General features: G+C 45.8%; 1 pseudogene; it reads right to left on the bottom strand.

Moving 5' to 3' along the window:
* Positions 1 to 19839: 19839 nt before the first annotated feature.
* Positions 19840 to 24319, bottom strand: LOC149327969 (uncharacterized; annotated as a pseudogene).
* Positions 24320 to 27107: the final 2788 nt, after the last annotated feature.

Genomic DNA, 27107 nt, shown 5'->3' with positions numbered 1-27107 from the left:
GCCCAGCGGCCGGTCTTTTACATGCGTGAGTGTAGGACCACTGCGCTATCCTTGGGGACGGCGCGGAAGGAGTTTTTCCACCCAAAGCCCTTCTCGCCCTGGAGCTCCCCTCTTGCTCTAAGCGGCCCTCTCTCTTAGAGAGTCTCGTTAAATCTCGTGCGGTACCCGGATGCTCTCGTTCTAGCTCCCGGATGTGTGGAATTTAGTTCCCGGATGTTGGCCTCGGTCTCGGCGGGACCTCACCACACTGCCGACAACGGGAGCTAAAAGCATTTCATGCTTAAAAGAAAAAGCATAAACCCTCCCTCGTTTTAGTGGGAGAGGCGCGGGCAGGAGCACCGGCGTTTGCGCGTGCGAAAAATGCTGAAAGGAGAGTGAAAGACGCAAGGGTGCAAAAATTCAAACTGTGATTGCAGATAACTCCGCCTCCGAAAGCTGCATTTAAAACATTCTTGCGCCGCCGCGGTGGCTCAGCGGTTATGGTGCTCGGCTGCTGACCCAAAAGACGCGGGTTCGATCCCGGCCGCGGCGGCTGGAATTTCTTTGGAGGAGAAATTCTAGAGGCCCGTGTACTGTGCGATGTCAGTGCACGTTAAAGAACCCCATGTGGTCGAAATTTCCGGAGCCCTCCACTACGGCGTCTCTCATAGCCTTAGTCGCTTTGGGACGTTAAACCCCATAAACCACCACCACCACCAAAACATTCTTGCTGGCAGATATTCGTGTTGCGGCTTCCTTTAAAATTTTAAGCATACCACTACCATATTGGCTAGTGGTTCGGAGTCCCTTTAATATACACAGCCTGCTGATCAATGAGTCAGTGCCCGTTGTGCCCCCTGCCCACTACCACCTGCCAGAGGTATGTTCGTGGTTTTTTACTCCCAACACCGATGGCAGATTTTCAGATGAGCCTTTAATGCTTTTGCGTTAAGAGAAGCCAACGGCAATTTGAGGAACAACGTACTTGATATTTAGAGTCTGCCAGACAAAATATTTGCATAGTGCTGATCAAGGATTCTTACCAGCTACTCCTTAACTTCATTGATGCTCTCATCGAATTCCTGAATGCTTTGGAGCTCCACAAATGGCCTCGGAATGAGGATGGGTCCTCCATTGGTTGCCTCGGGGACCCTCAGTCCTGGCAAGTTCCCTACAATGTCGAGAACTTGTCCCACCATCAGCCTTGTTAGCTCAATCTCTCGCAGCATCTGCCTTTCAAAGTCTAGCAGTGGATATAATAAAACACACTCTGTAGGACTTCAATGGAAAAAATAACATATAATAAAATAACAAAAATAACCGCATATCCCAAACAAGTGATACGCACCTGATGTGCATGGTGCCGGCAATGCCTGTGGCACAGTTGGGTATGGCACCCTTGATACTGGTGCCTTCCTTCTGCCTTTTTCTGCTTTGGCGGGCAATTTTCATCTGAATCTGAATCGGACGACAAAAACCTTTTTTGGTTTTGCCGCCTCTGTTCATCGTCCGTTGAAGCAAGGTCGGACGTAAATTCTGCCCTTCCTAATTTTTTCCGTGTGCGCTCATATGATGCTGGAACAGAACATGGATCATCAGCATATGATTTTATACCTAACAGAGATTTGAAACAGCGCAAAACATTCTGCTATCCGCTAAAGATGTCAGCTATCAAACTAGCATTTCAACTAATGTATACAATACCGTAATATGTATGCACACTTTAGCTGAAAAATTTAAGTCCACAGAACTGCAATTTGCGCTGAGTTCAAGCCCACACTATATCCTTCAGTTTTATAATTGGTTAAAGCCAGCAATTAGCAGCTTTGACATGGTATGACACTCAGCTGCTCAGCACAAGGTAGTTGACTCAAGTCCTGGACATAGCGAATGTTTCGGTGTGAATGAAGTGTCATTATTCCAATGTGTTGCATAATGCCAGTGAGCATTACAGATCCCCAGAAGCTGTAGAAATTTTCCGGAGCCGTCCATTATGGCTTTTTAACGCTAAGGTGTGCCTTTAATACAGTTGTCAGCATGCCTGTCTATAGCACCGGCGCAGTTTGTTGCGGAGCAAACATACCTAACTGAAACAGCACAATTGGCAGGACAAACTATGCCTATGGTGCTTTTCTAGCGCAAGCATGGTCTCTAGAACCGCATACCCGCTTAAAATTTCACTTTATTAGCGCGACATGTCAGTGTTCGAGCTCTCTAGGCATGCTGACGACTGTGCATCAAAAATCACAAGCACCTAACGCAGCTTTTAAGAAGGATTCAACCAGCTTTAGCACATGATATCACCTGCATGCCTTTGAATTGTTGCTAGCAATCAGGTTGAACACTTGCCAACGTCAATTCACTGAACTTAATTTCAAGCACAAATTGTGCTGCTTATGCAGCAATGAATAAAAAGTAACAAAACTTACAGAAAACACCTTTCACGCGAGCTGCATGTTGGTCGCATTCGTCCCGCGGTTGTGCGGACGCCACCTTCCTATTCACCCGGTCGGCTTTCCCTCCGGGCCATACACACACGTCGCCATCGACCCATGCTATGGGCACAACCTCCACTTCTTCGATGTCTACAAAGTCGACAACTGCGAACGACATATAAAAGAGACAACAAAGCAATCAATAGAAATACTAATGAGTGAAAAATAAGAAGCGCTGCAGTCGGACATAACTCACGGAGCGGTGAATGCCCCTCAAAGGAGGCTTTCTAGCCAATGGCGTTGACCGATTTTCATGTAGTTTTGGTCAAAGAAGCTCAGGCCGCTGTCAATTGGCGAGGCCCTCACTCCCAGGAGTCTTTTCACAGGCGCTGTTGTCAAGAGATACCAAAGAGAGGGCATTCTACCCCACGCCCTTTTTATCAAGCGAGCGGAGGCGCGCGCTGGCAGAGTGACAGCGCCCGCGACAGCAGAGTGCAGCAACTCCTCGCCCATTGACAGAGGCCTGAGGTTTTTCGACCACGACAGTACAGGCGCGGACAGAAGTAAACGGAGCTCGCCGCACAGGAAAGAACTGCTTGTCAGCGCCGCCTAGCCGAACCAGACGAAAGCTCAAAATCGCCGCGCGCATGTGCAGGCCCCCTACCGGCGCGACCCTCTCATCGCTCCACTTGCCTCGCATTCGACCCTCGTCTATGTCATGCTGATGATGATCGCTATCGGATAGCCCCTCCCTGTGTAGCGAGCGGGCATTTCGGAATGGACAGACCGCTGCCTTCATAAGGTAGATTCCGCAGGGACGACACTACCATTATGCCGCTTGATCTCAGACAGCTATAGGCGTGTCTCCATCCAAAATAGCCTGCGTCCTTAGAACTTTTGTTGCCTCTGGGATTCATTTGCACCTCGATATCGGCCGAAAGTGCTCAAAACACTCCATCTACCTCCTCAGTTTCGGGTTCGTTTATTAGAGTTGGTTTTCGCCTTGCTCCTATGAGGAACCGATACTTCGGCAATGCATGCACCCTGTGTGTCTGTCCAGCAGCACAATGCTTCTGCACTGGAACCTCGCCTAGTAGCTCAGCTTAAAATGAGACGAAAATATCGTTGCGGGCGCTTTTTGCAGCGCGATCTAGCGTCGCGAGGATAGTGACTACTGCCAGAGGGGCTGGAATCATTTGCTGGGTTGCAACGCATATATTACAAAACAGACCGATGTCTATATGTAACCGGCAGCATGAAGTAATATAACTCACACAGAGGAGCTAGGATTGCTGGCCAGTGTCTGTCGTGGCTCATTCGCGTATAAGTGGGCGCACACGGGTGCTTATATGCCGACAGGATAGATAAGCGGGCGAGTTGGTGATACATTATGCAAAAAAACAGCGCGAACAAACGGGGACGAGACGAAGAAAACACAGGAACAAGCGCTGCTCTCAACTAAAGCTCAACTAAAGGAACAGCGCTTGTTCCTGTGTTTTCTTCGTCTCGTCCCCGTTTGTTCGCGCTGTTTTTTGCATATTATATGCCGACTTTCGCACGCGCGGCTCGCACCAGTGACGCACCACTGCCGCCGCATTCACGTGTGCGAGACAGCGGCTGCTTGTAGTCGCCCGAAGATCCGCAGGTGCACGCAAGGTGATTACCCGAGCTCTGCTCCGCACATGACAGCGCGATACGCAGCGCGCTGTCTCGGGGGCGGTAAGAGCATGTTCCAGCACAGGGGCAGTGTGCTTCGCGGGAGAGACAGGGTGCATGCATTGGTGCTGCGTCGGCGCCTCGCAGGGGCAAATTGAGTTCTAGATGATAGTTAACTGTAGGAAGTTAACACGAAACTGCGGCAGTGCGCTGAGTGTTTCGAGCGTGTTTGGTTGCTAGCGAGACACAGATGAGTCCAAGAGGCAAAAAAAGTTCGAAACAAGCGAGTTATTTGCGGCGTAAACGCGCCTCCAGCTGTCTCAGATCAATTGGCATAATGGCAGGACCATACCCGCGGAATCCACCTTATCAAGGCAGTGGTCTGTCATTTCGAAAGGCCCGCTCGCTACACAGGGAGCGGCCATCCGATCGTGATCATCATCAGCGTGACATAGACGCGGGCCGAATGCGAGGCAAGCGGAGCAATAAGAGGGTCGCGCTTGTAGGGAGCCTGCACATGCGCGCGGAGATTTTGAGCTTTCGTCTGATTCCACTAGGCGGCGCTGACACGCAGTTCTTTCCTGTGCGGCGCGCTCCGTTTACTTCTGTCTGCGCCTTTACATCGCGGTTAATCCCAGGGAGAGGCATCACAGAAAGGGGCAGATGAAAGACGGCTAACTACAGTTTTATAGGATTAACAGCCGGGTCATAAAATCGGTCGATGCAATTGGCTGCCAGGGGCATATTTATCACAGTCAGAGCTCTCATTTGTTTACAGAACACAAACCTAGAGAAAACACCAGGAGATACTTTATGCTCTACAATGAAATCAATGTCTAGCTACGTGAACAAGAGACAAGTTATCATGAGAGGTCAAATGACATTTTCATCAGGTTGACTTAACAATATACTGGCTTAACTAGCCCATACTGTCAGCGGTGCCAGTATGAGCAGGTCAGAACAAATGGATGGTTTTTGTCACAATAAAACCACCCAACGCTCCTCCTTTAGGGCTTTCGCAGTAATCACAATAATGCATTGGGACTATGTTATAAACACAAGCGTTTTGAGGGATATAAAAGGGTTCATTGAAAATGCATTGTTTTTTCTTGTTTGTGAGCAGAAATGTAAACAACACAAAATCCACACAGCCTGGTAACTTGAACCCAACTATCTGGAAACAAGTACGCGATGCATGAAGCCATCTTTAGAGCTCTTTTGAGTTCTACAATGACTTGATACAGAGGTAGTCTTCCTTGTAAAACACATGAGGCTGGTTGGTGTGAAGACTAAGGTGCTAAAAGACGATACAATGAACAATCTGTCAAGTGTGAGTGCCCTGGCACTGTGAACTTTCATCTCTCGTTAAAATGACGACTAATAATGCTTCAGCCTTCACACGGAGGCTGGCTTCCAAGATCTCCTCAGATTAGTCCACCCCCCTCTATATGAAGAAAAGGAGCCTTTAGCAAAACAACACTATGCAGAGCTTCACTTACAAAAAACATATCTAATGTAAAGACAGTTCAAAATTCATACGAAATGCTAACTGACAAAGGTAGGAACAAAAATCTTTTGCTATTAGTACACGCAGTGTCCTGCCGCAAAGGTAGTGCAGTGTGATTCACAATTTGCTGGTGTTTTCACAATTCACCGAATCCTCCCTCCCAACTGGAGCTTTTGCAAGCTGGCTTTCAACAAACTTGAACTTCTTCTGGGCATCCTCCACCTTACCCTTCAAATCATCTATTTTACGCTTTCTCTGGAAGCAAATTTTACCGACTGTTGAGAAGCAAGCAGCGCCATAAGAAAGACTGAAAATTGACACCACCTGAATACTGGAACAAATACCGCCTTACTCACACAAAGAATGGCAAAAGCTGCACTAAAATTACTGGCCAAGTTTCTGTTTATTCTAACCACTGCGAAACTCATGCTAAAAAGTAAACGCTTGTTGTAATTTCGTGCTGACACAAGTAGAGAACCACAAACACAAGGCCCACTCATCACTGGCCTCTGTGAGATGTGCTTTAATCCGTAATGGACTGATCTTGTTACTGACTACATTTATGCAAGTCACCTCAGCCAGCTACAACATCCGTGTTGGAAAAAGCATTATTCAGACAGGCAGAGTTCACATATTAAAACTACGGTGATTTACTCAGTTCCTAAACATGCTAGGGCAGAAAGACTATAACAGACCAAAATTTTAGAACCACAATGAGTTAACTTTACGACAAGTTCTGGCTTTAGTATAAGTGCTAAGCACATGTTCACAGAACTGCCGCTGCACGATTATCTCCCGCTTCGCTCTGGAGTGGTATCAGACTATGTTAAAATACCTTCAAGGCACACAAAACTTTCTTAACAGTATTTTCTTTCAAAAAAAATTTGCTGCCACCCACCTTTCCATTTCTTTCAAACACGTGGTTTCTTTGCAAGATTATGAACGTAGTGCAAGTCCGTTAATCTCTTGTTTGATTGAACAAGGAGCCCACGCCACTAGCAAGCAGGGGCACAGCTGTGCTGAATTCCTTACTTAATTTCCATTGTGGAGGCTTGGGGATTGCAATCGCAAGCACCGCGATGGTGCCATGACCAAAGCCGCATCACCAATTTACGTGAATTCCACTTGAACTTTTAATTCAACAAGGCTCGAGAATCGCAAGCAACACGCAAAGTATCGTGGCCAAGGCTGCATTCGCCTTCACATGATGTTATTGAATCACGGAAAAAAGAGACACCAGCCTTTCAGGGGACTGTCACAGCTGAAGCTTCACCTGCAAAAAAATTCCCCTCTACACAAGCGACACACGCAACGCAACTACCACAGCGGCCATACAGTGGCCAAGGCGGTCTTCCGCAATTCAGCTGCAAGCGCAACTGCCAGATGATGATGGTGGTGGCAGTGGAGGCATGCAGTAGCGTGCATTTCGAAATGCTTCGGAAGACTCACAACAAACAAATGCAGTGTTGTTTTCTATTGTGTAGTAGTTTGTCTTTTTGACATTCAGTTTCAAGCAATAATAAATGTTGCAGTACGTCCAAACACCGTGGTCTAGAACTAATTTGGCTGCAATCCATCAAAGATCAAGACAAAACAAAAGTCAAGTCAACGAAAGTCTCTACAAATTGTAAACAAACAATATGGTGGCCGCGGCGTAACGTTTCTTGGACGGAGCTGTATGAAAGTTGTCACGGCGGTTGTTTGCAAGGTAGAAGGCATATCGAACCAGTCCAGAATGCAACGTTGCAGTAGTAATATTTCTTGTGCGCCGGAAGCCAACGGTGTGTTCGAGGTCCCTTTACAGCTTCAAGTGCGCAGTGGTGACCACTGGCACGTTTTACACATAAACTATGCCGAAGGCGAAGCGCAAGTACTCAGTGCAGAAAAAGCTTGGTATCAAGCAAGACGGTTTGCTACGGCATTGTGTGACGCCCAGGTCCCTCAGGCTGAATACTATTCCTCCCAATGTTCGTCGTCTGGACCGAGCGAAGTCGCAGAGGTGGCCGATGCTTCAGATGCGCCTGGTGAGGTGCCGAACGTTCCTGGTGCAGCACAGTGTGATGCGACACATTCAAGTGCACCAACGGACGATTCGAAATAGATATAGATTGATAGATCTTTATTTAAGACAACAAGGTCTCGGATACAGGGGCAAAAGGCAGATGCACTCTGCCTGACGGGGCCCAAGCACCCGACACAATGCTCAGGACAAGCGGCAAAAGAAGCAAGAGCTTCATACACTCTCATTACAAAAAACAACACATAATTATACAAGGTAAAAGTAGGAGGAAGGTGCACACTTTTGCAATGAAATAATTAAAGTAAATATTTACAAGGCACATTACAACGAGAAAAACACGAGAATTCACAGAGTGGACGGAAAAACAGGGACATCAAGAATTTCTGAGTGAACAACCCTTTAATCATTCGGGCGAGAAAGGAGGTAAGCTTTAGCATTTCTATTGAAGGACTTGTGGGAAACAGATTTCTGAATAATTTCTATGGCCTGTGTAGGTTTATTTAGAAGACTGGGAATTAAATATGAAAGCATTTCGGTTCCATAGTTAGTCCTTACGAATGGTACTCTGTAACTGACGTGTCTTAATTTATAAGGCGCGTCACTACTAGAGTTTAATTGAACATATTTAGAGGGATGGTGTTTGAAATCGTTAAACACATAAGAAAACAGTTTCAACTCAAATAATTCATTGACTTTTAGAATAGAATGCTTAGAGAAGTACAAACCTGTATGATCATTGTATGCAAGGTTTTCGACATATCGAATTGCTTTTTTTCTGTAATGTTACAGCCTCGTGAGGTTAGTTTTCGTTGTAGATCCCCAAACAAGTAAACAATAATGAAGATGTGATTGAAATCTACCATTGCTCCTGATTTCCCAGAGGCCAATGGCAATAGCATTTCGGGATCCACTGACCAAACACAAAAAACTGGAGTGAGCAGTTCTGATGACAGCTTTACCAAAGAACTTCACGTCTGGGCTGTGTCCAATCAGATTAAGCAGACCGCGGTAACCTCACTGCTGAAGGTACTAAAGAAGCACCACTTTTTCAAAGACTTGCCGAGTAATGCCCGTGCTCTTCCAAGAACGCCGAAACAGCCTGGAGCTAACATTGTTAGCATGGGGGCCGGGCAGTATTGCCACTTTGGTTTACTGAGAGGCCTACTCGGAGTCCTGAAGACAGTGCACAGTTTGCCGTCTACTCTGTCTTTCAATGTTGATGTCCTGCCAGTGGCTAAAAGCTCGAGCACACAAATTTGGCCGACATTATGTCTGATCACCAACTGCAAAGGACTGACACCATTTGTTGGAGTGTTTTCTGGGACATCGAAACCACCTGACCCAAATGAATACCTCACACCTTTTGTGGACGAGCTGCTGAACTTGTTGAAGAATGTCATAACTGCCCCGAATTCTCACTGTTCTGTGAAAGTACACAGCTTTGTCTGTGACGCCCCTGCACAGTCATTTATCCTGATGACTAAATCACACACTGGGTATTCGATTTGTCCACGTTGTGAAGCAGAAGGGGACTACATAAATGGCAAAGTCGCTCTTCCTCCAATGGCTGGCATTCCGAGGGCAGATACTTCGTTCAGGGGGCAACCAGATAGCGAGCACCACCGTGGCACATCAGTTCTGCTTAGACTACTTATAGATTGCATCAAAAACATTCCATTCGATTATATGCATTTGGTTTGTTTGGGCATTGTAAGAAAGCTGGCACATCTATGGCTCTCAGGTCCACTGGCAGTTCGCATATGGCCTACTTGCCGAAAACAGCTGTGTCAAGGAATTTTGGATGCTAGCAGCCATGTCCCAGCTGAATTCGTTCGTAAAGAGAGGCCTATTGCTGACTTAGACCCCTGGAAGGCCACTGAACTGCGGCTTTTGCTGTTGTATACAGGACCTGTTGTCCTTGCGGATGTTTTGCCACCAGCTCTGTATTGGAATTTTCTTGTACTTCACTCTGCTATATCGGTGATGGTGAGCAAAGACCTCTGCACTCAATTTTCTTATGCAAGCCTCCTGTTGGAGCATTTTGTTTGAGAATTTGCTATCTTGTTTGGCAGGGAGTATGTTTCATTCGATGTGCACTGCATCTTGCATCTTCGAGATGATGTAAGTGCTTTTGGTTGTTTGGACAATTACAGTGCATTTCCATTTGAGAATTGTCTCCAGCAGATTAAGAGGGAGCTTCGCAATCCAGGTACACTACTGCAACAGCTTTTCAACAGAATGATTGAGAAGGAGCACATCAATGTGGAGATGCAAAAAGGCATGCAGAGTGAGCTCACTTTTGATGCAGCTCATGACAGAGGATTGCTTCTGCAAGGGTGCAAGCCACCCGAGTATTATGTTGCAAAGATAAACAGCTTTAAATTAACCTGCAGCAGGCCAGATAATTGCTGCATTGTTGATGGGCACATTGTTGAAGTAAAAAACTTTGCATTCATAGAAGGTACAGCTTCCCCTTGTGTAATAGGTCATGAGTACCTATCTCGAAAGGATCTGTACATGAAGCCATTTGAATCAACAAGAATTGACATTGCCGTCATATCCAAACTGTCTGGGTTGAACTTCTCGCCGCTTGAAAATGTTATGAAAGCAGTCTTGCTACCTTTTGGAATGTAAATCGGTGGTTTTTCCCTTATTGCACACTTAAGATATACGAAACAAGTCAACAGTTGAAGCTTATTGGGATGTTACCAATGTTGTCTTTTTCTGCTCTGGGAGGGGAAGTTACTGTCTAAGCATGTATATAGTTAGGAACCTATATGGCACCGTATAAATAGATAACATGCAATCAGTAGGAACCTAACCCATGACTTTCAGATTTCGTGCTTTAGCAACTGAGATTGAGATGCAGCAGCAGTAGTTACCCTTCCACTTTGGTATCTGTAGTTACTTGTTGCTTTACATGAGATTGCTCAGACCACCACACATAACCATAGGAAATTAAGTAACAGCACTTAGAGAAGGGACTTGACTTGAGAATGGGGCAGACACATGCGCTGACTAGCAACCAAATGATTTATAGGGCTTTGGGCTATTTTTGGGCTATTTTAAAGCTAGCTGCAATGGTTACACTGAGGCAGCATTAATGCACCTTTATTCACTGGCTTTCAATGACAGCCATAACGTGACCAGGCACTGCTCGTTGGTTGGTTTATGGGGTTTAACGTCCCAAAGAAACTAAGGCTATGAGAGATGCCGTAGGGGAGGGCTCCGGAAATTTCGACCACCTGGGGTTCTTTAACGTGCACTGACATCGCACAGTACACGGGCCTCTAGAATTTCTCCTCCAAAGAAATTCAACCGCCGCGGCCGGGATCGAACCCGCGTCTTTCGGGTCAGCAGCCGAGCACCATAACAACTGAGCCACCGCGGCGGCAGACACTGCTCGTACTTTTCGCCCTGTGCACACTCGCTCCATCGGTGAGAGTACTGCATAGGAAAGTAGATTTTTTTCTCCGAGACACGACTTGGGACCCTGTGTCGGTGTCAAATGGAAGCTTTATTGTTGCATGACTTATTTAAGACCATTCAAAAGATACTTCGTGTAAATGGCAGCTCGGCGCAAACATTTCAGTCAGTTGTTAAAGGTGATCTGCAAGACTGCACTGACACACTATTTCTTAAGGCAGTAATTAAAAAGTTAAATTATTCATCCTTACTATTTAATTAGTTTGGGGAATGATGGAACTACTGCATACTAGGCCATGCGACTGTCATCAGCCCTCAGTTCGTTTCAGTAGAATAGGACATGTCTTTAAAATTTAAAACCTTCGTTGCACAATTGGCTGGAACACCTAGTATAGCCACACAATGTTAATTTAGACGAGCATATTATGGCATGTTTTGAAAGTAGTAAAGGTATAAAGGAAGTAGGAGTGCTGCATTAATGCTGTAAATAATTTTGTATTTGTAAAGCTGTTCAGGAGCTGTCAAATATACACAGCACATCCTCACGATAATATTCACTGAATATTCATTAACTGATATCTAAAAAACATCCTCACAATAATATCCACTGAATATTCACTAACTGATATCTAAATATAATAGTCCACTCAATATTCACAGGATATCCACATGTAACATTGGATGTTCGGACTATTTATGAACACCCTCTGGATATTAATGGTTGGCTGGTATGGTTTTGGTGGCTCACGTGCCACCGTGTGGAGACAGCGCAGACGCAACCTGTGCGTCCTCGTGCACCTCCTGAAGTCACGCGGGGCCACACAGACGCGGCTAGAGGCGATACGGACGCACTGCATTGGCAGGAACTTCTTGTCTTTTGATGATGATGATGATGATGATGATGTCCTCGGGATTTTGTTAACCACCCCCACGCTTCTTTTTTTTTTTCTCTTCCGAACTACTCGCGTGCCCGCCCAGGCCCGCCTCCCTCTTTCACTTCTTTCACGCGGCGCCTTTGCTGGCTCATCTTTGCGTTTGGGTTTCGTGTCTCGGCTTTGTTCCCCTTTCCCCTTTGATTTTTCTCATTTTTTTCTTTTGTTTATCTTATTTTTCCTGTTATTTTTCTTTTTCAAGCCCTCTGTGTGCCATGTTCACTGCTATACTAAGACGCGTCCATGCACTGTATCATAATTCTTGAAAAAGCCCAGTCCCTGGTCGAAACGTTTAATAAATCTGTTGTTTTTCAATGTGACTTCCCCAGCTTATCATGTGTGTGTGTGTGTGTGTGTGTGTGTGTGTGTGTGTGTGTGTGTGTGTGTGTGTGTGTGTGTGTGTGTGTGTGTGTGTGTGTGTGTGTGTGTGTGTTTTCTGTCGAAACAAGCAGTGTTACGCTAAGCCCAGCCAACACCTCAGTCAGAAGTTTCCGCATTACTCGCGAACTTTCGAACTGACACCGGAGCGTTTAAGGTAATCCTTTGAAAACGTGAATAAATATCGCCTACTTAAGTTCACCGAACAAAAAGAATGCTCGCCGGTAGTTCACATATCGCTTAGCAAGATTCTCTCGGTTCCTTTAACGATTTGCTTTTTGCAGACTGACGGCCCGTCCTGGCTGGGTCAAGCCTGCAAAGGCGTTTTCGCTGTATCCACGGAGTGGTCGTGTACCTGACCTGGACAGAGGGACTGGGGCTTCCCGGGGCGCGCGCTCGCGCCCAGTCGCATAATGTCTGACAGAGACGCAGTCCTGACGCATAATACATGCGCAGTTGCATGTGTGCCATAAAACACAACACAGCGCATTACATTTTCTAACAACCTGAGACGTGCCTATTTTCTTCTCCCTCGAATAACCATCAAGCAGCACTCAATGAATCCAATTCTTTATCGTTCAAACAAATGGCATAGCGTTCCCTCGCGCAGCCGTCGTATCGGCTTAGGGAGGACGTAGAAATGGTTTGAATTCCCTTTTCGAAAACAAAGTCAGCCAGAAATGCTTTTCTGAAGTAACTTTCTAAACGCCTACTACCTCAAGCACGGCGATTAATGCTTTAAGGTTAGTTTGCGTGCGCATAATTATAGCATGCAAACACAAAAACTGTCCCAAATACATTGCTGTTACCATAAGACACACTTTTTTCCGCCAATCGCGGCTTTTGATTGGACAGGATTTCAATGTTCACTCCAATTCAAGAGCGCCGTGCACAAAAGCAGGCCGCATGGTCATCGCACTGTGCGGGATATATGCGGGATATCAACTTTTGGCCGCCTGATAGCATGCCACAGTCTCATCGCCTTTTACACGCGGCAGGTCAATATTTTTCGTAGAATTTGTCATGCATGGCCGTTCTACCAAGGCCGCTTATATGCCGTTAATTATGCGGCACGCGAACAGCACCACTTATAACCAGGACGTTAATCCGAGCATAACTAAGAGCGTATAGTTAGGTGACATTATGTTTCGCAAAATTTGAAATGTTTGACACAGAGAAACAAAAACGCATAGCTCCAAAGTTTGTTCTTTCTGAATTCAAAGCTACCAGATTAATTGAAAGTGCACGATGAAAACGTAATAAAAACTGTAGTAAGGCTAGTCATCCTGACAAAAACACGACGCTGAAAAAATAGCATTTAGAGTGCGCGCGCCAGCAATTCGGAGTTTTTTGTAGAGGCATAAAAAAATAGCGGAATGCGGTCATTCGGAAAATATTTCACAGTAGTGAGTAAAACCAGGTAGTGGGTAAGGGGCCCAGCTTTGAAACAAAACTCCGACGGCAGCCGTCGGGGAAGCGGTCGTAGGAAGCGACGGGCCCGAACTCTTGCGGCATTTCGCTCCGAAATCGCAATTTCCCGGTTTCGTAGGCGCGAAATATATAAGTATTTTATTAGTTCGAGGTCGAATTTAGACCTTGAAAAATTTTAGGCATCAACTTTAGAGTGTATTGATCCCAAATATTACATTTTTGCAAAATCGAACTTTTGGCTTTTTTTTTACCATTTCAATAGCAGCGTTCTGGATTGGGGATTTCTGGATGGTTTACGATTATATTTCGAGCTCTTGATGGAAACTCACGATGACTGGGATTATGTGACTCGAGCTCCACATCGGCTAAGTTGCATTTTTCTCGCATTTCACTGCTCTATACGATATTCTATGGAGAGAACGTACCAGTTCATGACACAACAATAACTGTTGTGTTTGGGATAGAGAACTGTTGTGTTTGGGATGCCGAGGTCACCTTCGCAGGCGACCTCGGCATCCCAAATGACATCGTTCTCACTGCCGTCGAGTGCATTTGAAATGCAGAATCTTTTAAACCCTGTCCAGATGATCTGCGCTGGAAGATCCTCCCACGCATCCTTGACCTATGTCGCAACTTCGCTGAGTGGGGCCTGAGTCCCGTTGGCGTCACGGCTGCAGTGTCCTTCGCGAGCCATTCCCTGTAATATTTGGCGACGCGGTCATTAAAAGGCTTGTTCACGGCAACATACACTGGTTGTAACTGAGATGTCATACCGCCAGGTATGACGACCAGGTCCGTGCCTGCCTCCTGTAAGGCTGCCTTCACGCCCGGGAAAATGTGGCCTCTGAACGAGTCCAAGACGAGCATGTCTGGAGGGCCCAAGTCAGCACCTGGTCGCTTCATCCAAACATTCTGGAACCATTCTTTAACCGTCACCTCGTTCATGAATTCCTTTTCATTGGCGCGGATGATCGCTTTTTTTCGTGACTGGTTCATTCTTTGGAATTGTTTTTCGGCGAAACACGATGTACGGCGGCAACTTCCAGCCATCTGCAGTGCAGCACAGCATAACAGTAAATCGCGTATGCTCGTGGCCAGTCGTCAACAGGCGCACGTCTTTTCCCCCTTCGTTTTACAGTGGTACGGCTGGGCATGTCGAAGTAGACCGGTGTTTGGTCGGCGTCTCCCATCTGGCTAAGACTATAATCCTTTTGATACCGGAACATCAGAACGTAGCGCTGGAATTCCATCAGCCGCTCCTCTGCTGGCAAACGCTGGAAGATGGTCGTTCTACGACGAAGGGAGAGTCCGTTGCGCCGCATAAACTTTTGCACCCAACCCCGACTCGCTTTAAACGTTCACCGACCCATCCCATCTCGCTGCGCCAATTGCCGAGCCTTAGTTTGTATGTCCTCCCATGACACCTGGAGACCCTTCGCAGGCTCCTCTTTCACATGAAGCTTCAATTCCTTTTTGAGAGCTTCATACCTCCCAGTTGCTGGACCGCGAAAAGCACAACGCCGCCCGTTGCAGGCATACAGTCGGTCCCGCTGTTCCCGCCAACCCCTAATCAACTTTTCATTTACGTCGAACTCACGCTGAGCGGCACAGTTGTTAGATTTAATAAGTACAGAAAGTTAGGCTAGTTGGCGTGGATTCGTACTTAGCAGCGCAAAAGACGAAGACCAAAGCGAACGAGGAGAGACAACACAAGCGCAGACTATCAACTGAATTTTTTATTCACGGAAAGGAAGCTTTTATAGGCGTTAGAAAATACAAAAGCGAAACACACCCACCATTTCCACGCGTGCAAAAGAAACCTATGACAAATCATTCCTGCTTGATAAGAACACAACAACAGGATAACAAATACAATCGCATCAGGCCGACCCCCAGTACTGTCTACTCGCACTCAAGAAACTGCGCACACTGCAAAAAAATTCCGTAAGTGTTACGTACAAACTGTCCATAACAGAACGAACGCTCGCTCCGTTGGATCTAAAATGGATGGACCATCCGTAACAAATTCGTGAAGGTGGCTGGCCATATTATGCATTTTCTGAAACGTATTACACGCCGTAGCTGCTGGCCCCCGGACTAGGCACCATGACGTCCAACAAGCTTGAGCATGCCTAATGAGATTAACCCCATGTGCAAAGGTGAAGATCCAAGGGGGGCGGGGGGTGATAATCAAATTAGACCCCAATGGCGCATAATGTTGCTTCAAAGTTGATTGATTGCTACAAATTGTGAGCAACGTTAAATAACGGAGGCCTTACTTTGCTGTAACTTTAAAAGAAGAACGTTGACTTCATAAAAAAATGCTTTCACCATGTTGCTAGCCACATGACAGGGTAACAGTTAATAAATGCATTTAATAAATAATTTCAAACTGCAGCATAATGAGGTCCACAGTTAAAAAACATTTAGACAGACAATGGTTAGACTTCTCCAAAATGAAATTGAACACCAGCTGAAAATACATTACAAATATAATGAAAGTGCACAAGTTGAAAGCCGAATTTCCGTCTGCCGTTTGATAAGGAAACGAACCACTCAGAAAGCCAAAAGCATGGGCAAACAAATCTGTGAACGCAGTGCGATGTAGCAGTCACATCTTTGCTACACAACCATCAATCAAAAACGTTATCTCCTTCACGTAGAACAAAAGCACAGGCACAACATATATTGCTCATTGAAATGTTTAATTTATTAGGTACCTATAGCCAGCCATTCATGCCTGGTCTTCCTGCTGATAAATGAAACGGTGCCAAAAAGCAGTGAGCAGCCATAATTGCTTAGTAACAAGGAGGATGTGCACCGTTGGTGCTGTTCCTCACCCTAGCTGGTTTCAATTGGTTCTAACTGGTTTAAGCTGGGATCAACTAGTCCCAGCTGGTCTCCAATGGGAGCCAGGTGGTACCAACTGGCCTGCGGTTGGGACCAACTGGCCTGTCGTTGGGACCAACTGGCCTGCGGTTGGGACCAATTGGCCTGCGGTTGGGGCCAACTGGCCTGCAGTTGAGGCCAACTGACTTGCAGTTGGGGCCAACTGGCCTGCCGTTGGGACCAACTGGCCTGCAGTTGGGACCAACTGGCCCCAACTCAAATCCGCATAACTGCATTTTTTGTTAAAAACGTGGTTTGTCCTGACTATTACCTCAATCCTGTTATTGACCACCTGTGTTTACAGACTCCTTTTCAGATCTTGCAATACAGCATCAAAAAAGCAGGCAGAAATTATGCACACTGGACATGCAACAATTCACATCTGAAAGGAAAATGAAACTGTAAACCAAGATTTATTTCAAAATTGATACAGCAAATTTTATCATTAGTGAAAGTTTGATTTTCTAGCATATATGAAAGCAAATACCATATTCAGTGCAAAAGACAGCATTCCGTAACCGGCAGTAACAAATCATCTCAACTCTATATATATATACAAAAACAATGTTTCGCACATCTTGATGTGGCCACCTGTACTTGGACAATGACATGAAAAAATTGCACAAATTAATAAACAGGTGTCCCTGTTGCATTGCACTTTTACCAGAAATCATGAGGGTAGGCCCAGCCAAAACGTGGAATCAATTTTCACTTCAGAAAGCTGAGAACCCCACATACTGGGCGCGCAGTACAAGGGACATATGTAAAAGAAATGGAAACCACCATGTCACTGGCGTGGGAAGTGTAAAATCAAAACATTTGGCGTTAGCGATCCTCACCTTGCTCATATTAATCAGCATAGGAGAGTATAATTAAGTAACATGGTTGTCAAATGCAAAAATCACTATTACACTGTTTGAAGTACCCTAGGAAAGCAATGCGACAGGCAAACACAAATTCAAATACAAGTGACACAAGGTTACAGCCACAAAAACAACGCAATGAATATCTCATGAATGTCAGGAATATTTCGTAGGGAACAATTTTCTATACAAACATTCACCAAGAGAAACTTATTGAGCAGGGACGGAGAGCATTGTGGTCCATCATTTGATGCTTATATATTTTATGAAAAAAGGGGATACACTAAAACTCTGGATTTGATAACTACGCATGGAATCATATGCTAAAAGAAAGCAGAATTCCAAAAAAGAATCTTGGTTAGGGTGAAGCAACCTTTTATATCTCAGCGCTAATATGCATAGAGTTTCTGATACTGCATGAAATGGGTTAGTAATGCGTCCGTGTTCAATCGGTATTCTATGTGATCACTTTCTTTTGCATGTATGGTACTCCCCACATCCAGAAATAGCAACTGACGCAGGGCAAGAACAGTGTAGAGTAGACTATGAGGTTGATTGGCACTAGTAAGAAAAAAAATTTCCAAGGACACCTGTGCAGTCTGAAAGTTCTGATAGCACTATGAACTTGAATGTTCGAGATCAACTTTTTCTAAAAATTCTCCATCTGGTAACAGGATCTGAACAATTTATAGTGGGATCCCACATTCATAAGTTGAAGTTTGGAGTGATTACATACTGCCTGGGATGAAATATGAATACTGTCTTTTGCATATTTATGATTAGCAAATATGCCTCACTCCACTTGTTGACTACAGGAAATTATTGACTGAGGGCTATCACATTTGAACAGCATGGCAATACGTCTCCATATAATGTATTCCAACACTGATTTTGCTTAACAGTTAAACATAATTGCTTAGGGCACCCATAATAGGAATATAAAATGCATTTTAAAATCAAGGTACCAGCCTGACTAAGGCTTGGCAGTCTGCAGGGGGCCCTCGAAATGACCAAATGAGTTTCACCATCCTTGGTTACACTGTCCCTCCTTAAATACATAGTGACCCACCGTGGTGGCTTTGGCATTCACTTTCTGGTCCCAATGCTGCTGGTTGAATGCCAGTCACGGGTGGGTTGTGATGGAGGAAAAATACAAAGAAATGCTTATGTGCTATGCAACATCGGTGCACGTTACTGAACCCCCAGGCAGTCTAAATTAATCCGAATGCCTTAACTACAGCGTACCTCAAAGCCTATGTGTCGATTTGGTACAATAAATCCCACAATTCACGAACTGACTGAAACTTACAGCAAAAAAATCTGATGCTTTAAAGAACTAAACACATTAAAAGCATTAAAATAAATACCTGAACATTATCATGAAGTCATTATGAAGCCAGATATGCTCACTGGCCCCGATGAAGAGCCTTAAAGGCTAGCGATATGAAAAAAGTTTTTTTTCTGCCCTTCATAAAGATACATGGTTGAAGATGCTGGCCTACATCCACAAGATAATCATGTCGGACCTCCTCAGCTTTCAAAATGTGTGCACTCTGATAAGCTGAGGTAGTAGAGAATTTGCGTGCTATTGCGAGAACCCTACTCTGGTGATAAATGTCCTCAAAAGAAATGATATGGCTGATCTTTATGCCCACTTTGGATTGGAAAATCGCAGCAGTGCTATCAGTCTTGTTCGGTCTTTTGTACTGTTCGCTGTGAAACACATACCGAGATGCTCTGACTCTGTCGTCCTCCACAACATGACCGGCTATTATGCGGCCAATCTGGCTCTGAACAAACTCAAAGAGTGGCTGTGGCAGTTCCCTCGGCTTGCCAAGAACAACGACCGACTGTCGGTGTGAGACATGCCGATTTTCCAGAAACTCCTGTGTCTGAGGGCGGGCAAGGGCCTTGAGACTGCTTAAAGAACTGGCAATCAAAACTCTCTCGACAATCAGAAGTGGCACATCCTTAGCTGAATTGACCAGCTCATTCAAGTGGCCAATGTTCGACTCGAATGCAAAGCACGAGTGCGCCCACAATGGTCCCTGCTCAGTTGTGCTCTTGGCCATGTGAAGAAGCTGGTGAACATCGAAAGTCATGTTGTGCTCTCCATATAGAAATTACATCTGCACCACGAATTTCACTAAGCAGTTGGCACTTTCTTCAATGTCAGCCTTTGTCACATCTTGTACTAAAAGGGAAATCCCATTAACCAGCAATGCAAAATGCTGAAGGTATTTTGCGGGCAAAATGCCTTCTAGGCATGCTAGCGCGAAAAAAAGGAGCCACTGTTGCCATTCAGTGCCTTTACAAAATTTCCTTAGGAAAGTGAGCGCTGTCGTCTGTGAAGGCATAAAAGTGGCTTGACAGAGCACAGATCACTGTCAATTTTTTCCAGTTTTTCAAGACAGCCAACGTAATATGGTCGTTTTGGAGTTAGCAGCCAGAGATCGGTAAGCTGCCGTGTTACGCCTAGCAAAACGCAATGCATGTAATCTGGGGTGAACCCTCAGATTACATCGAAGTGACATAGATTTATCAACGCTGTGGGTCCTTTCACACCTTGGATGATTTTAATTTTGGCTGTTGCTTCCTTCATTTGTTCAATAGTCTGATCGGTGGTTCAGTCTGGTGCTGGGCCATCAACTGTATACCTCAGAGTTCCTGTTTGCAATAAAAAGTGCAGGCGATTAATTAAGGTCAGCAAGTCACATACAAAATAAATAATGTTTTCTGCCTTATATATCAATAACATACATGAAGTTGCAACAAAAATTGATTTCACGGCAAACTTTGAGCAATAAGATGTAGAGACAGCAAAAAACCGTTCAAACCTAATGGGAAGGAAAATGATACTCTTGCTGGTGAAATGGAAACGAATAAACACACACACACACACATATATATATATATATATATATATATATATATATACCAGGTGTCCCAGCTAAATGTAACCAAGCTTTTCAAAAACACGGGGTGTCCTAGCCGTCTCAAACCAAATGAGGGTTGTTTAGAGTCGCGTGACCTAGTCTGCAGTATTTTTTTCGTTCTTCAAGGTTGACGAATCAGTTAAACTTAATTAACAAACTTTTTAATTATTGACTTGAGGAACAAAGTGTCAATGGAAAAGTTGTAGATCGCTTTGAGAAACAGCTTACTGAGACATTTGCAGCAAAGTAACATTTACGTAAAGTAGTTTCTTTACCGGCCTTTAGCCATAACCCGCACAATAAGAAAAAGCTTTCACATGACAACTGTGCCACTTCAACGTCCCAAGACGCGCCTTAAAGAATAAAATCCATTTTTTTCTGAAGTCCTCTCCTCGATGTGACTTTGGGTGCACATTGGGACAGAGAAGTGAGCGAGCAGCTCGTCACGTGACAACTTTCTTTTAAGGCCAATAAATGAAGCTACGTAAATCGTAACTTGACGGAAACCGCACTACTAGCGGTTTTTCGAGGTTGTCTAAAACTTTTGCATTGACACTTTCTTCCTCAAGTTAATAGTTAACAAGTTAGCTAATTAAACTTAGCTAATTAATTAACTTTGAAGAGCGAAAAAAAATAGTCAAGACCAGGCCACGCGATTGTGAACAACCCTGAGGTGGTTTCACTGGACTAGGACACTTCGCCTTTTTTAAAAGTTTGGTTACATTTAGCTGGGACACCCGGTATATATATATATATATATATATATATATATATATATATATATATATATATATATATATATATATATATATATATATATATATATGCATATATATATACGCAACAGTACTAGCTGCACATTTTATAAACATTTCGCAGCGTTACAGCTTGTACTGAGCCACAACGTCTACAGAAGAAAGTGGTCACAGCTTGAGATATTTTTTAAAGAGTCGCCGCGGTGGCTCAGTGGTTATGGTGCTCGGCTGCCTACCCGAAAGACGCGGGTCCGATCCCGGCCGGCGCGGTTGAATTTCTTTGGAGGAGAAATTCTAGAGGCCCGTGTACTGCGCGATGTCAGTGCACGTTAAAGAACCCCAGGTGGTCGAAATTTCCGGAGCCCTCCACTACGGCGTCTCTCATAGGCTTAGTCGCTTTGGGACGTTAAAGCCCATAAACCAAACCAAACCTATTTTTTAAAGCATGACAGGCAAACAAAAACCTCAGCTGCATTACGCGAACACAAACATGATAATCTGTGACTCTGTTTTACATCCACTAAAGAATGCTGCTTGCTAGTAGTGAGAACAGCAGACTTGGCAATTCGCACTCTCAAACAGAACCAAAAAAAGCAGGCAGGTTTTATGGTGCAAGCATGAGTGGCTTTATGGGCACAAACTCATGCCATCGCAGTGACGCAGCTTATGCCAGCTTTCCAAACAGAACCAAATTACGCTGAAATTCCACACAGAGCAATTTGTTACTGCCACTCATGATGTTAAATGACTGCATTTTACTGAATTCTTCAAATAACTTTTTTTTCTGAGGGCCAACAGATAATTCCTTACGCTCGCCAAATCACCACCATCTGTCAAAACGGCAGTTTATATCTGGTTTTATCAAGTTAGTTTGCACAATTATTACTTTCTCCAGAGGCTGAAAACTCAGAAAGGTGCTTACCATCAATTACAGTCCCTGGGTGAAGGCACCACCCACAGCCAAAGTGCCCATTAAATTGCAGCATATTCTGCATTATTGTCCTCGCCGGGGTATCAGCACAGCAGCTGAATCAGTGAATCTGCATGAGAGAGACACGTGCACAAAGAGACTCAATCAAGCCAGCTACAACGGTGCGCTGATAAAGCTTTCCAACATATCCCTTGTTTGCTAGCATCCAGCTCATGAGTAATAAGCTAATTCTAGCAGTTCAAAGTATGTCCCTTTGCGCCCTGCCAAAAGTCGCATGCCATGATTGCGAGTTTTCACAATTTTTCTCGAAGTGCATAGAATTTTTTTCACTAAGGACGTGATTCCGGCTACATTTAAAATGTCAACTGGACAAAACGGGTGGGCCATTTCGTACCTAGAAAACAGAACTGCTTTGAAAAAGCTTAAAACAAAGATGGACGTCGCGAATTTCTATAGCGCGCTTAAGAAACCCTGTCCGCGCTGTAACTTTTCTTCTCTAACGCTGTGCAATCTTCTAGTAAAAGGCACTGTACATAATTTTTGCGTTGCAGAAACAGTTTTGTAATACGTAGGAAATAACTAATTGGGAGCAAAAAAGTTTTACTAAAGAATATAGCTACTATCCCGTGAGCTCGGAAGTGGGCGGCATACATGAATTCATTATGGTTTTCAGCCATATTTGTCATTTCTGTGAACAAGGGGGTTCCAAATATACACACACAAATTTTCAGCTTTTTCTTTATAGTAGAACATAATGCGTGCCGCAAAGGAAAATGACAGTTCACTGCCGTGCCAGTTTTAAGGGCTGTGACTCTCAGTCCTTAAGCAGCATGTACTCCATGCATGTAACGATGAAGCGAAACTATATGTGGTCACCTGTCACATTGTTAGAATATTCTTATTTTGATTAGGAAAATGTGTATATTTTCTCTAAAAATGTTATAACATGCAGGTGCCTCTTATCAATTAAGTTACGCTGCTCAACTATACAATATAGTGGAGGAGACTGGCCACAAAGCATATTGGTGGCTTCTATAGCAAATATATTGACTAAATGCAGTATACACGTACCCTTGACTGAATGTCCTCTGTGCCATCTTTCCAAGTCACACCGACAACTGCCAAGGGCTCAATTTGTTGCACGAAACTGTTCAGAAGCAGATTCATGTTTGGGTGCGACTGCCCAAACCAGAGCATGCCTGTGAGCACATTTTTGTGACGAATATTTACGGGAAGCTCGTTTACCAAGACCTGGACGGACCAGGACTTGGACGACTTAAAAATAGGACTACCGTCCGAGTTAAAGGTCACGGTCAAATCATTAGGCGACATCTTCTGACGAGCCTTCCTGTAAGCTCGACCATCTGTGATGTCCGCTATTTGCTCACAAGTTCCGTCATTAATACTTATATTTTCCAGCCGATCATGGAGCGCTTCGGATATTTGTTTGTCAGCAAGAAGCAACTTGATCTGACGCTCCAGTGGTAGTCTCAGGATGAAATTTCCATCCATGAGCGTTTTTCGTCCACAATATCCCTCGCCACAAATCGAGCACCTTCCGCGGACTCCGTTCCGGTCAGCTAGGCGGCCCGACGTCTTCGCAACAAGTGTCTGGCACTCATCGCAGTAAAAATGAAATTTGGCGTCTTCCAGACTTACGCCAGCGCTCTGCTTGAAAGAACATTTGCTCTCCGGCAGGTCCTGTCTTTTAAGCAGATATTACAATAGCCTCTGTAGAGCTTCTACTGCTTTCCAAGGCAATGCAAACTCAACTGCGAAGTTTACAGCAAGCACCAGCAGATTCTGCGCGCTCAGTTCTGCCTCTTCGTTTTGGTCAACGTCGTCGTCGGGCGGCTGCGTGTTACACGCACTTCTAGCATTTTGGTGCTCCTTAGCAGGATTATCCGGCGGTGCGGTGTGTGTCCGCCCTTCCTGCTGCTGTTCATTTGTTGGCGACGGCGCCGCATTCGTGCCACTTTCAAGGAATGCCGTTGTTTCGGTAACTATGCAGTCCTCGTGCTGGTCAGTTGACTGCGATGCTGTGTTACTGGCAGCCCCTGACTGATCGGCTGCAGAGACTGGGAGCATATTCAATTTCGCCTTTCCAAATCGCCTCCTTGTCGTGCTTGGAAGGTCAGCAACACTTGGTGTGGCTTCTAGGTAGCACTTGCGAGGCCGCATAACGCTGTTTCGATAACGCGACTAGAAGGTCAGAACAGATCGCAAAACAGACATCAAAACATGAACCAAAACGATCAAAACAAACCGTGCACGCACGCTTCGTGCGTGCGGCCGATGGTGATTGCGATGTTCATGCGGCTGTGGGTTTCGCCAATATGGCCCCAAAAAGTAAGTTTTGATCATATTCTAAATTATATAGCCAGTATCTCTATACGATTGCAGCAAACCTTCACAAAAAGCACCAGAAATAATTGGCTCATAATTTTTGCGCATTTGATGCAACATCTCTAATTTTGTCTGTCGTCGTTTAACCGCGTTAACCGCGTTCAGCACAACCAGCAGTAGCCATCGCCATCGCTGTCACTGGCTGCACTTGCCGTGTTGCCGGCAGCTGTGTTGTCAACTCTATAGTATTGTCAGTGTGTTGTTGCGCCTTGGTATTTTATAACATATTCTGAGGTTAGATTCAGGCTTAAGATCCTTGGCCCAATATGTTTGCCTTAATGAGATTCCTCGCGCACATTGACAGGAAGCTGCACGTGGTGCCAGCGTCCGATATTGAGGAGTTTCGCCCGACGACAACAGAGGATTTCAACAAGTCCGCCTATTCGGTACTCTGGATGGACAAAAAAGAGGACGGATCAGACACCGAGTACTATGACGCGCAGATCCACCTACTAGCCGGTAAGTTGTAACCATATGTCAAGACCCGCCGCTCTGGCTGACAGTGACTTGGCTTTGGGCTACTGGTTCTAAGGTCGCGGGAACGAATCCCGCCTGCGGCGGAATTTCTATTGAGACGAAATGCAAAAACGCCTGTGTACTGTGCGATGCCAATGCACGTTCAGTTATCCCAGATAGTGTAAACCAGTTCGAGCTCTCCAACGGCGTCCCCTATAGCCCACGTTCTGAATTTAAACACCACTTCACAATGCGACGTGTCTATCGTACTGGCGTAGACAGAATCGGACATTCAGCGCTCTGTGGCGTTCCAGTGATTGCCTGAGCGGATTGTGACTTTAGTCGAGCGCAACAGCCAGTAGCGGCAGCAACCTAATTCGCGCTACGATAGGGTGTCAAACACGTGGAGCGCTGGTTCGACCAAGCCAAATCATGCTCGATGTTATTAATTCCTTACCTACGGGAGAACTGAATTTAAGGGCATATTGGCGATCGGAGTAAAAAATGCATATTGGCTGCAAAAACACGGACATGGAAATGGATTGGTTGGCTTCTTTTCGTGCTGCTTCGCATGGTGTAAGTTCAAAACTAGCGCATATGTGTGTGCCAACTAGTTGGCTTAAATTTGGTGCATTCGGCCAGCTGAACTGCTGTTATTGCTTTTGTTGGCGTTTTTTGACAGGTCATAATATTGCCACATTCCTGGGCACTCTCGTGGCGCCGTCTCCCGGCCGAACTCCCTTAAACGCTATTATGGCTAGCCTTAGCCATGGTGGCGGCCAGTGCTTCTTCTTCGTCGTCTCTTCTGTGTGGTGCCCTCGGGAGTCCGCTGCTGCCTGGCGCTTCACAGTGAAACGTGTCCTGGCCGTCTCGACTGTCTAGCCGTGACATATTTGGTGGAGCCGGGCTGGGTAACGTCCCATGTACACTGACTCCGAAGACGCCTTTGAAGCCAGTTCTGAGGGCGTAGACACAACCCCCGTCCACAAGGCGAGCCGCCTCCTGCTAGGCCTACAGCCAGAGTTCAGCGGCCTGAAAAAACCCAGGAAGATGACATCAACCACTGGTAGTCAGACCACTCAACGTTGTGGAGCTGACACTCCGTTCGTGCTCCACGCGCCCCGGTCACCGCCGACGTTCCACGGAGACAGGTTTGAAGATGTTGAAGATTGGTTGGCCAGTTTCGACCGTGTGGCAGCCTTCAACCAGTGGGACGGTGAGCGGAAGTTGAGGAATGTCTACTTCGCGCTAGAAGACTCGGCAAAGATCTGGTTCGAGAACCACGAGACCTCTTTTGCCACCTCGGAGGTTTTTCGGCGTGAGTTGCTAGCGACATTCGGCAACAGTGAAAGAAAAGAGAAGGCTGAAGTCGCTCTGCACTCCAGGTCGCAGCAGCCAAATGAGAGCGTCACCATGTTCGTTGAGGACATCATGCGCCTGTTCAATCGAGCCGACCCTGCTATGGCCGAGGCCAAGAAAGTGCGGCACCTAATGCGGAGTGTCAAGGAACAGCTCTTTGCTGGTCTTGTCCGCGACCCTCCAAGGACAGTGGCCGATTTCACAAGAGAGGCAATGAGCATGGAGCGCTCCTTGCAGGAACGCGGCGCGCAGTATGGCCGGCAGGCTAGTATGGCAACCGCTCAAATCTGCACGCCTACGACGCTGCCCGCGGAGGATCTTCGAGAGCTCGTCAGGAGCATTGTTCGCGAAGAACTAGCGACACTCCGCTTCGAAGCCCCACAGCCCAGCGTCGCTGCACTGTCGGACGTGGTGCGGGATGAAATCCGGCGAGTAGTGCAGCCAGCACCAGTGGTTCCGGAGCCGCAGCCCTACATCATGACCTACAGCGAAGCACTTCGACGGCCTGCGGCAGTGGCACAAGCTTTTTGACCTGTGCCGGCTGTGTAGTACCCACGTCCAGCTGTGCCCACCACCGTGCCGCAGGAATTCCGGCCCGCCATGCGTAAAGCGGACGTGTGGGGAACGCCGAGGAACCGGCCACTCTGCTACCACTGCGGTGAGCCCGGTCATATCCCGCGCCACTGCCCCTACCGTCGAATGGGTTTAAGGGGTTTTGCTTCGGACGCTCCTCGCCCACGCTACGGCG

The sequence above is a fragment of the Amblyomma mixtum genome, chromosome 10 (genome assembly GCF_055824585.1).
Source record: "Amblyomma mixtum isolate Tamu chromosome 10, ASM5582458v1, whole genome shotgun sequence".
Lineage (NCBI taxonomy): Eukaryota > Metazoa > Arthropoda > Arachnida > Ixodida > Ixodidae > Amblyomma > Amblyomma mixtum.
Note: the sequence above shows the minus strand (reverse complement) of the source record. Positions and strands in the feature narration are given on the sequence as shown.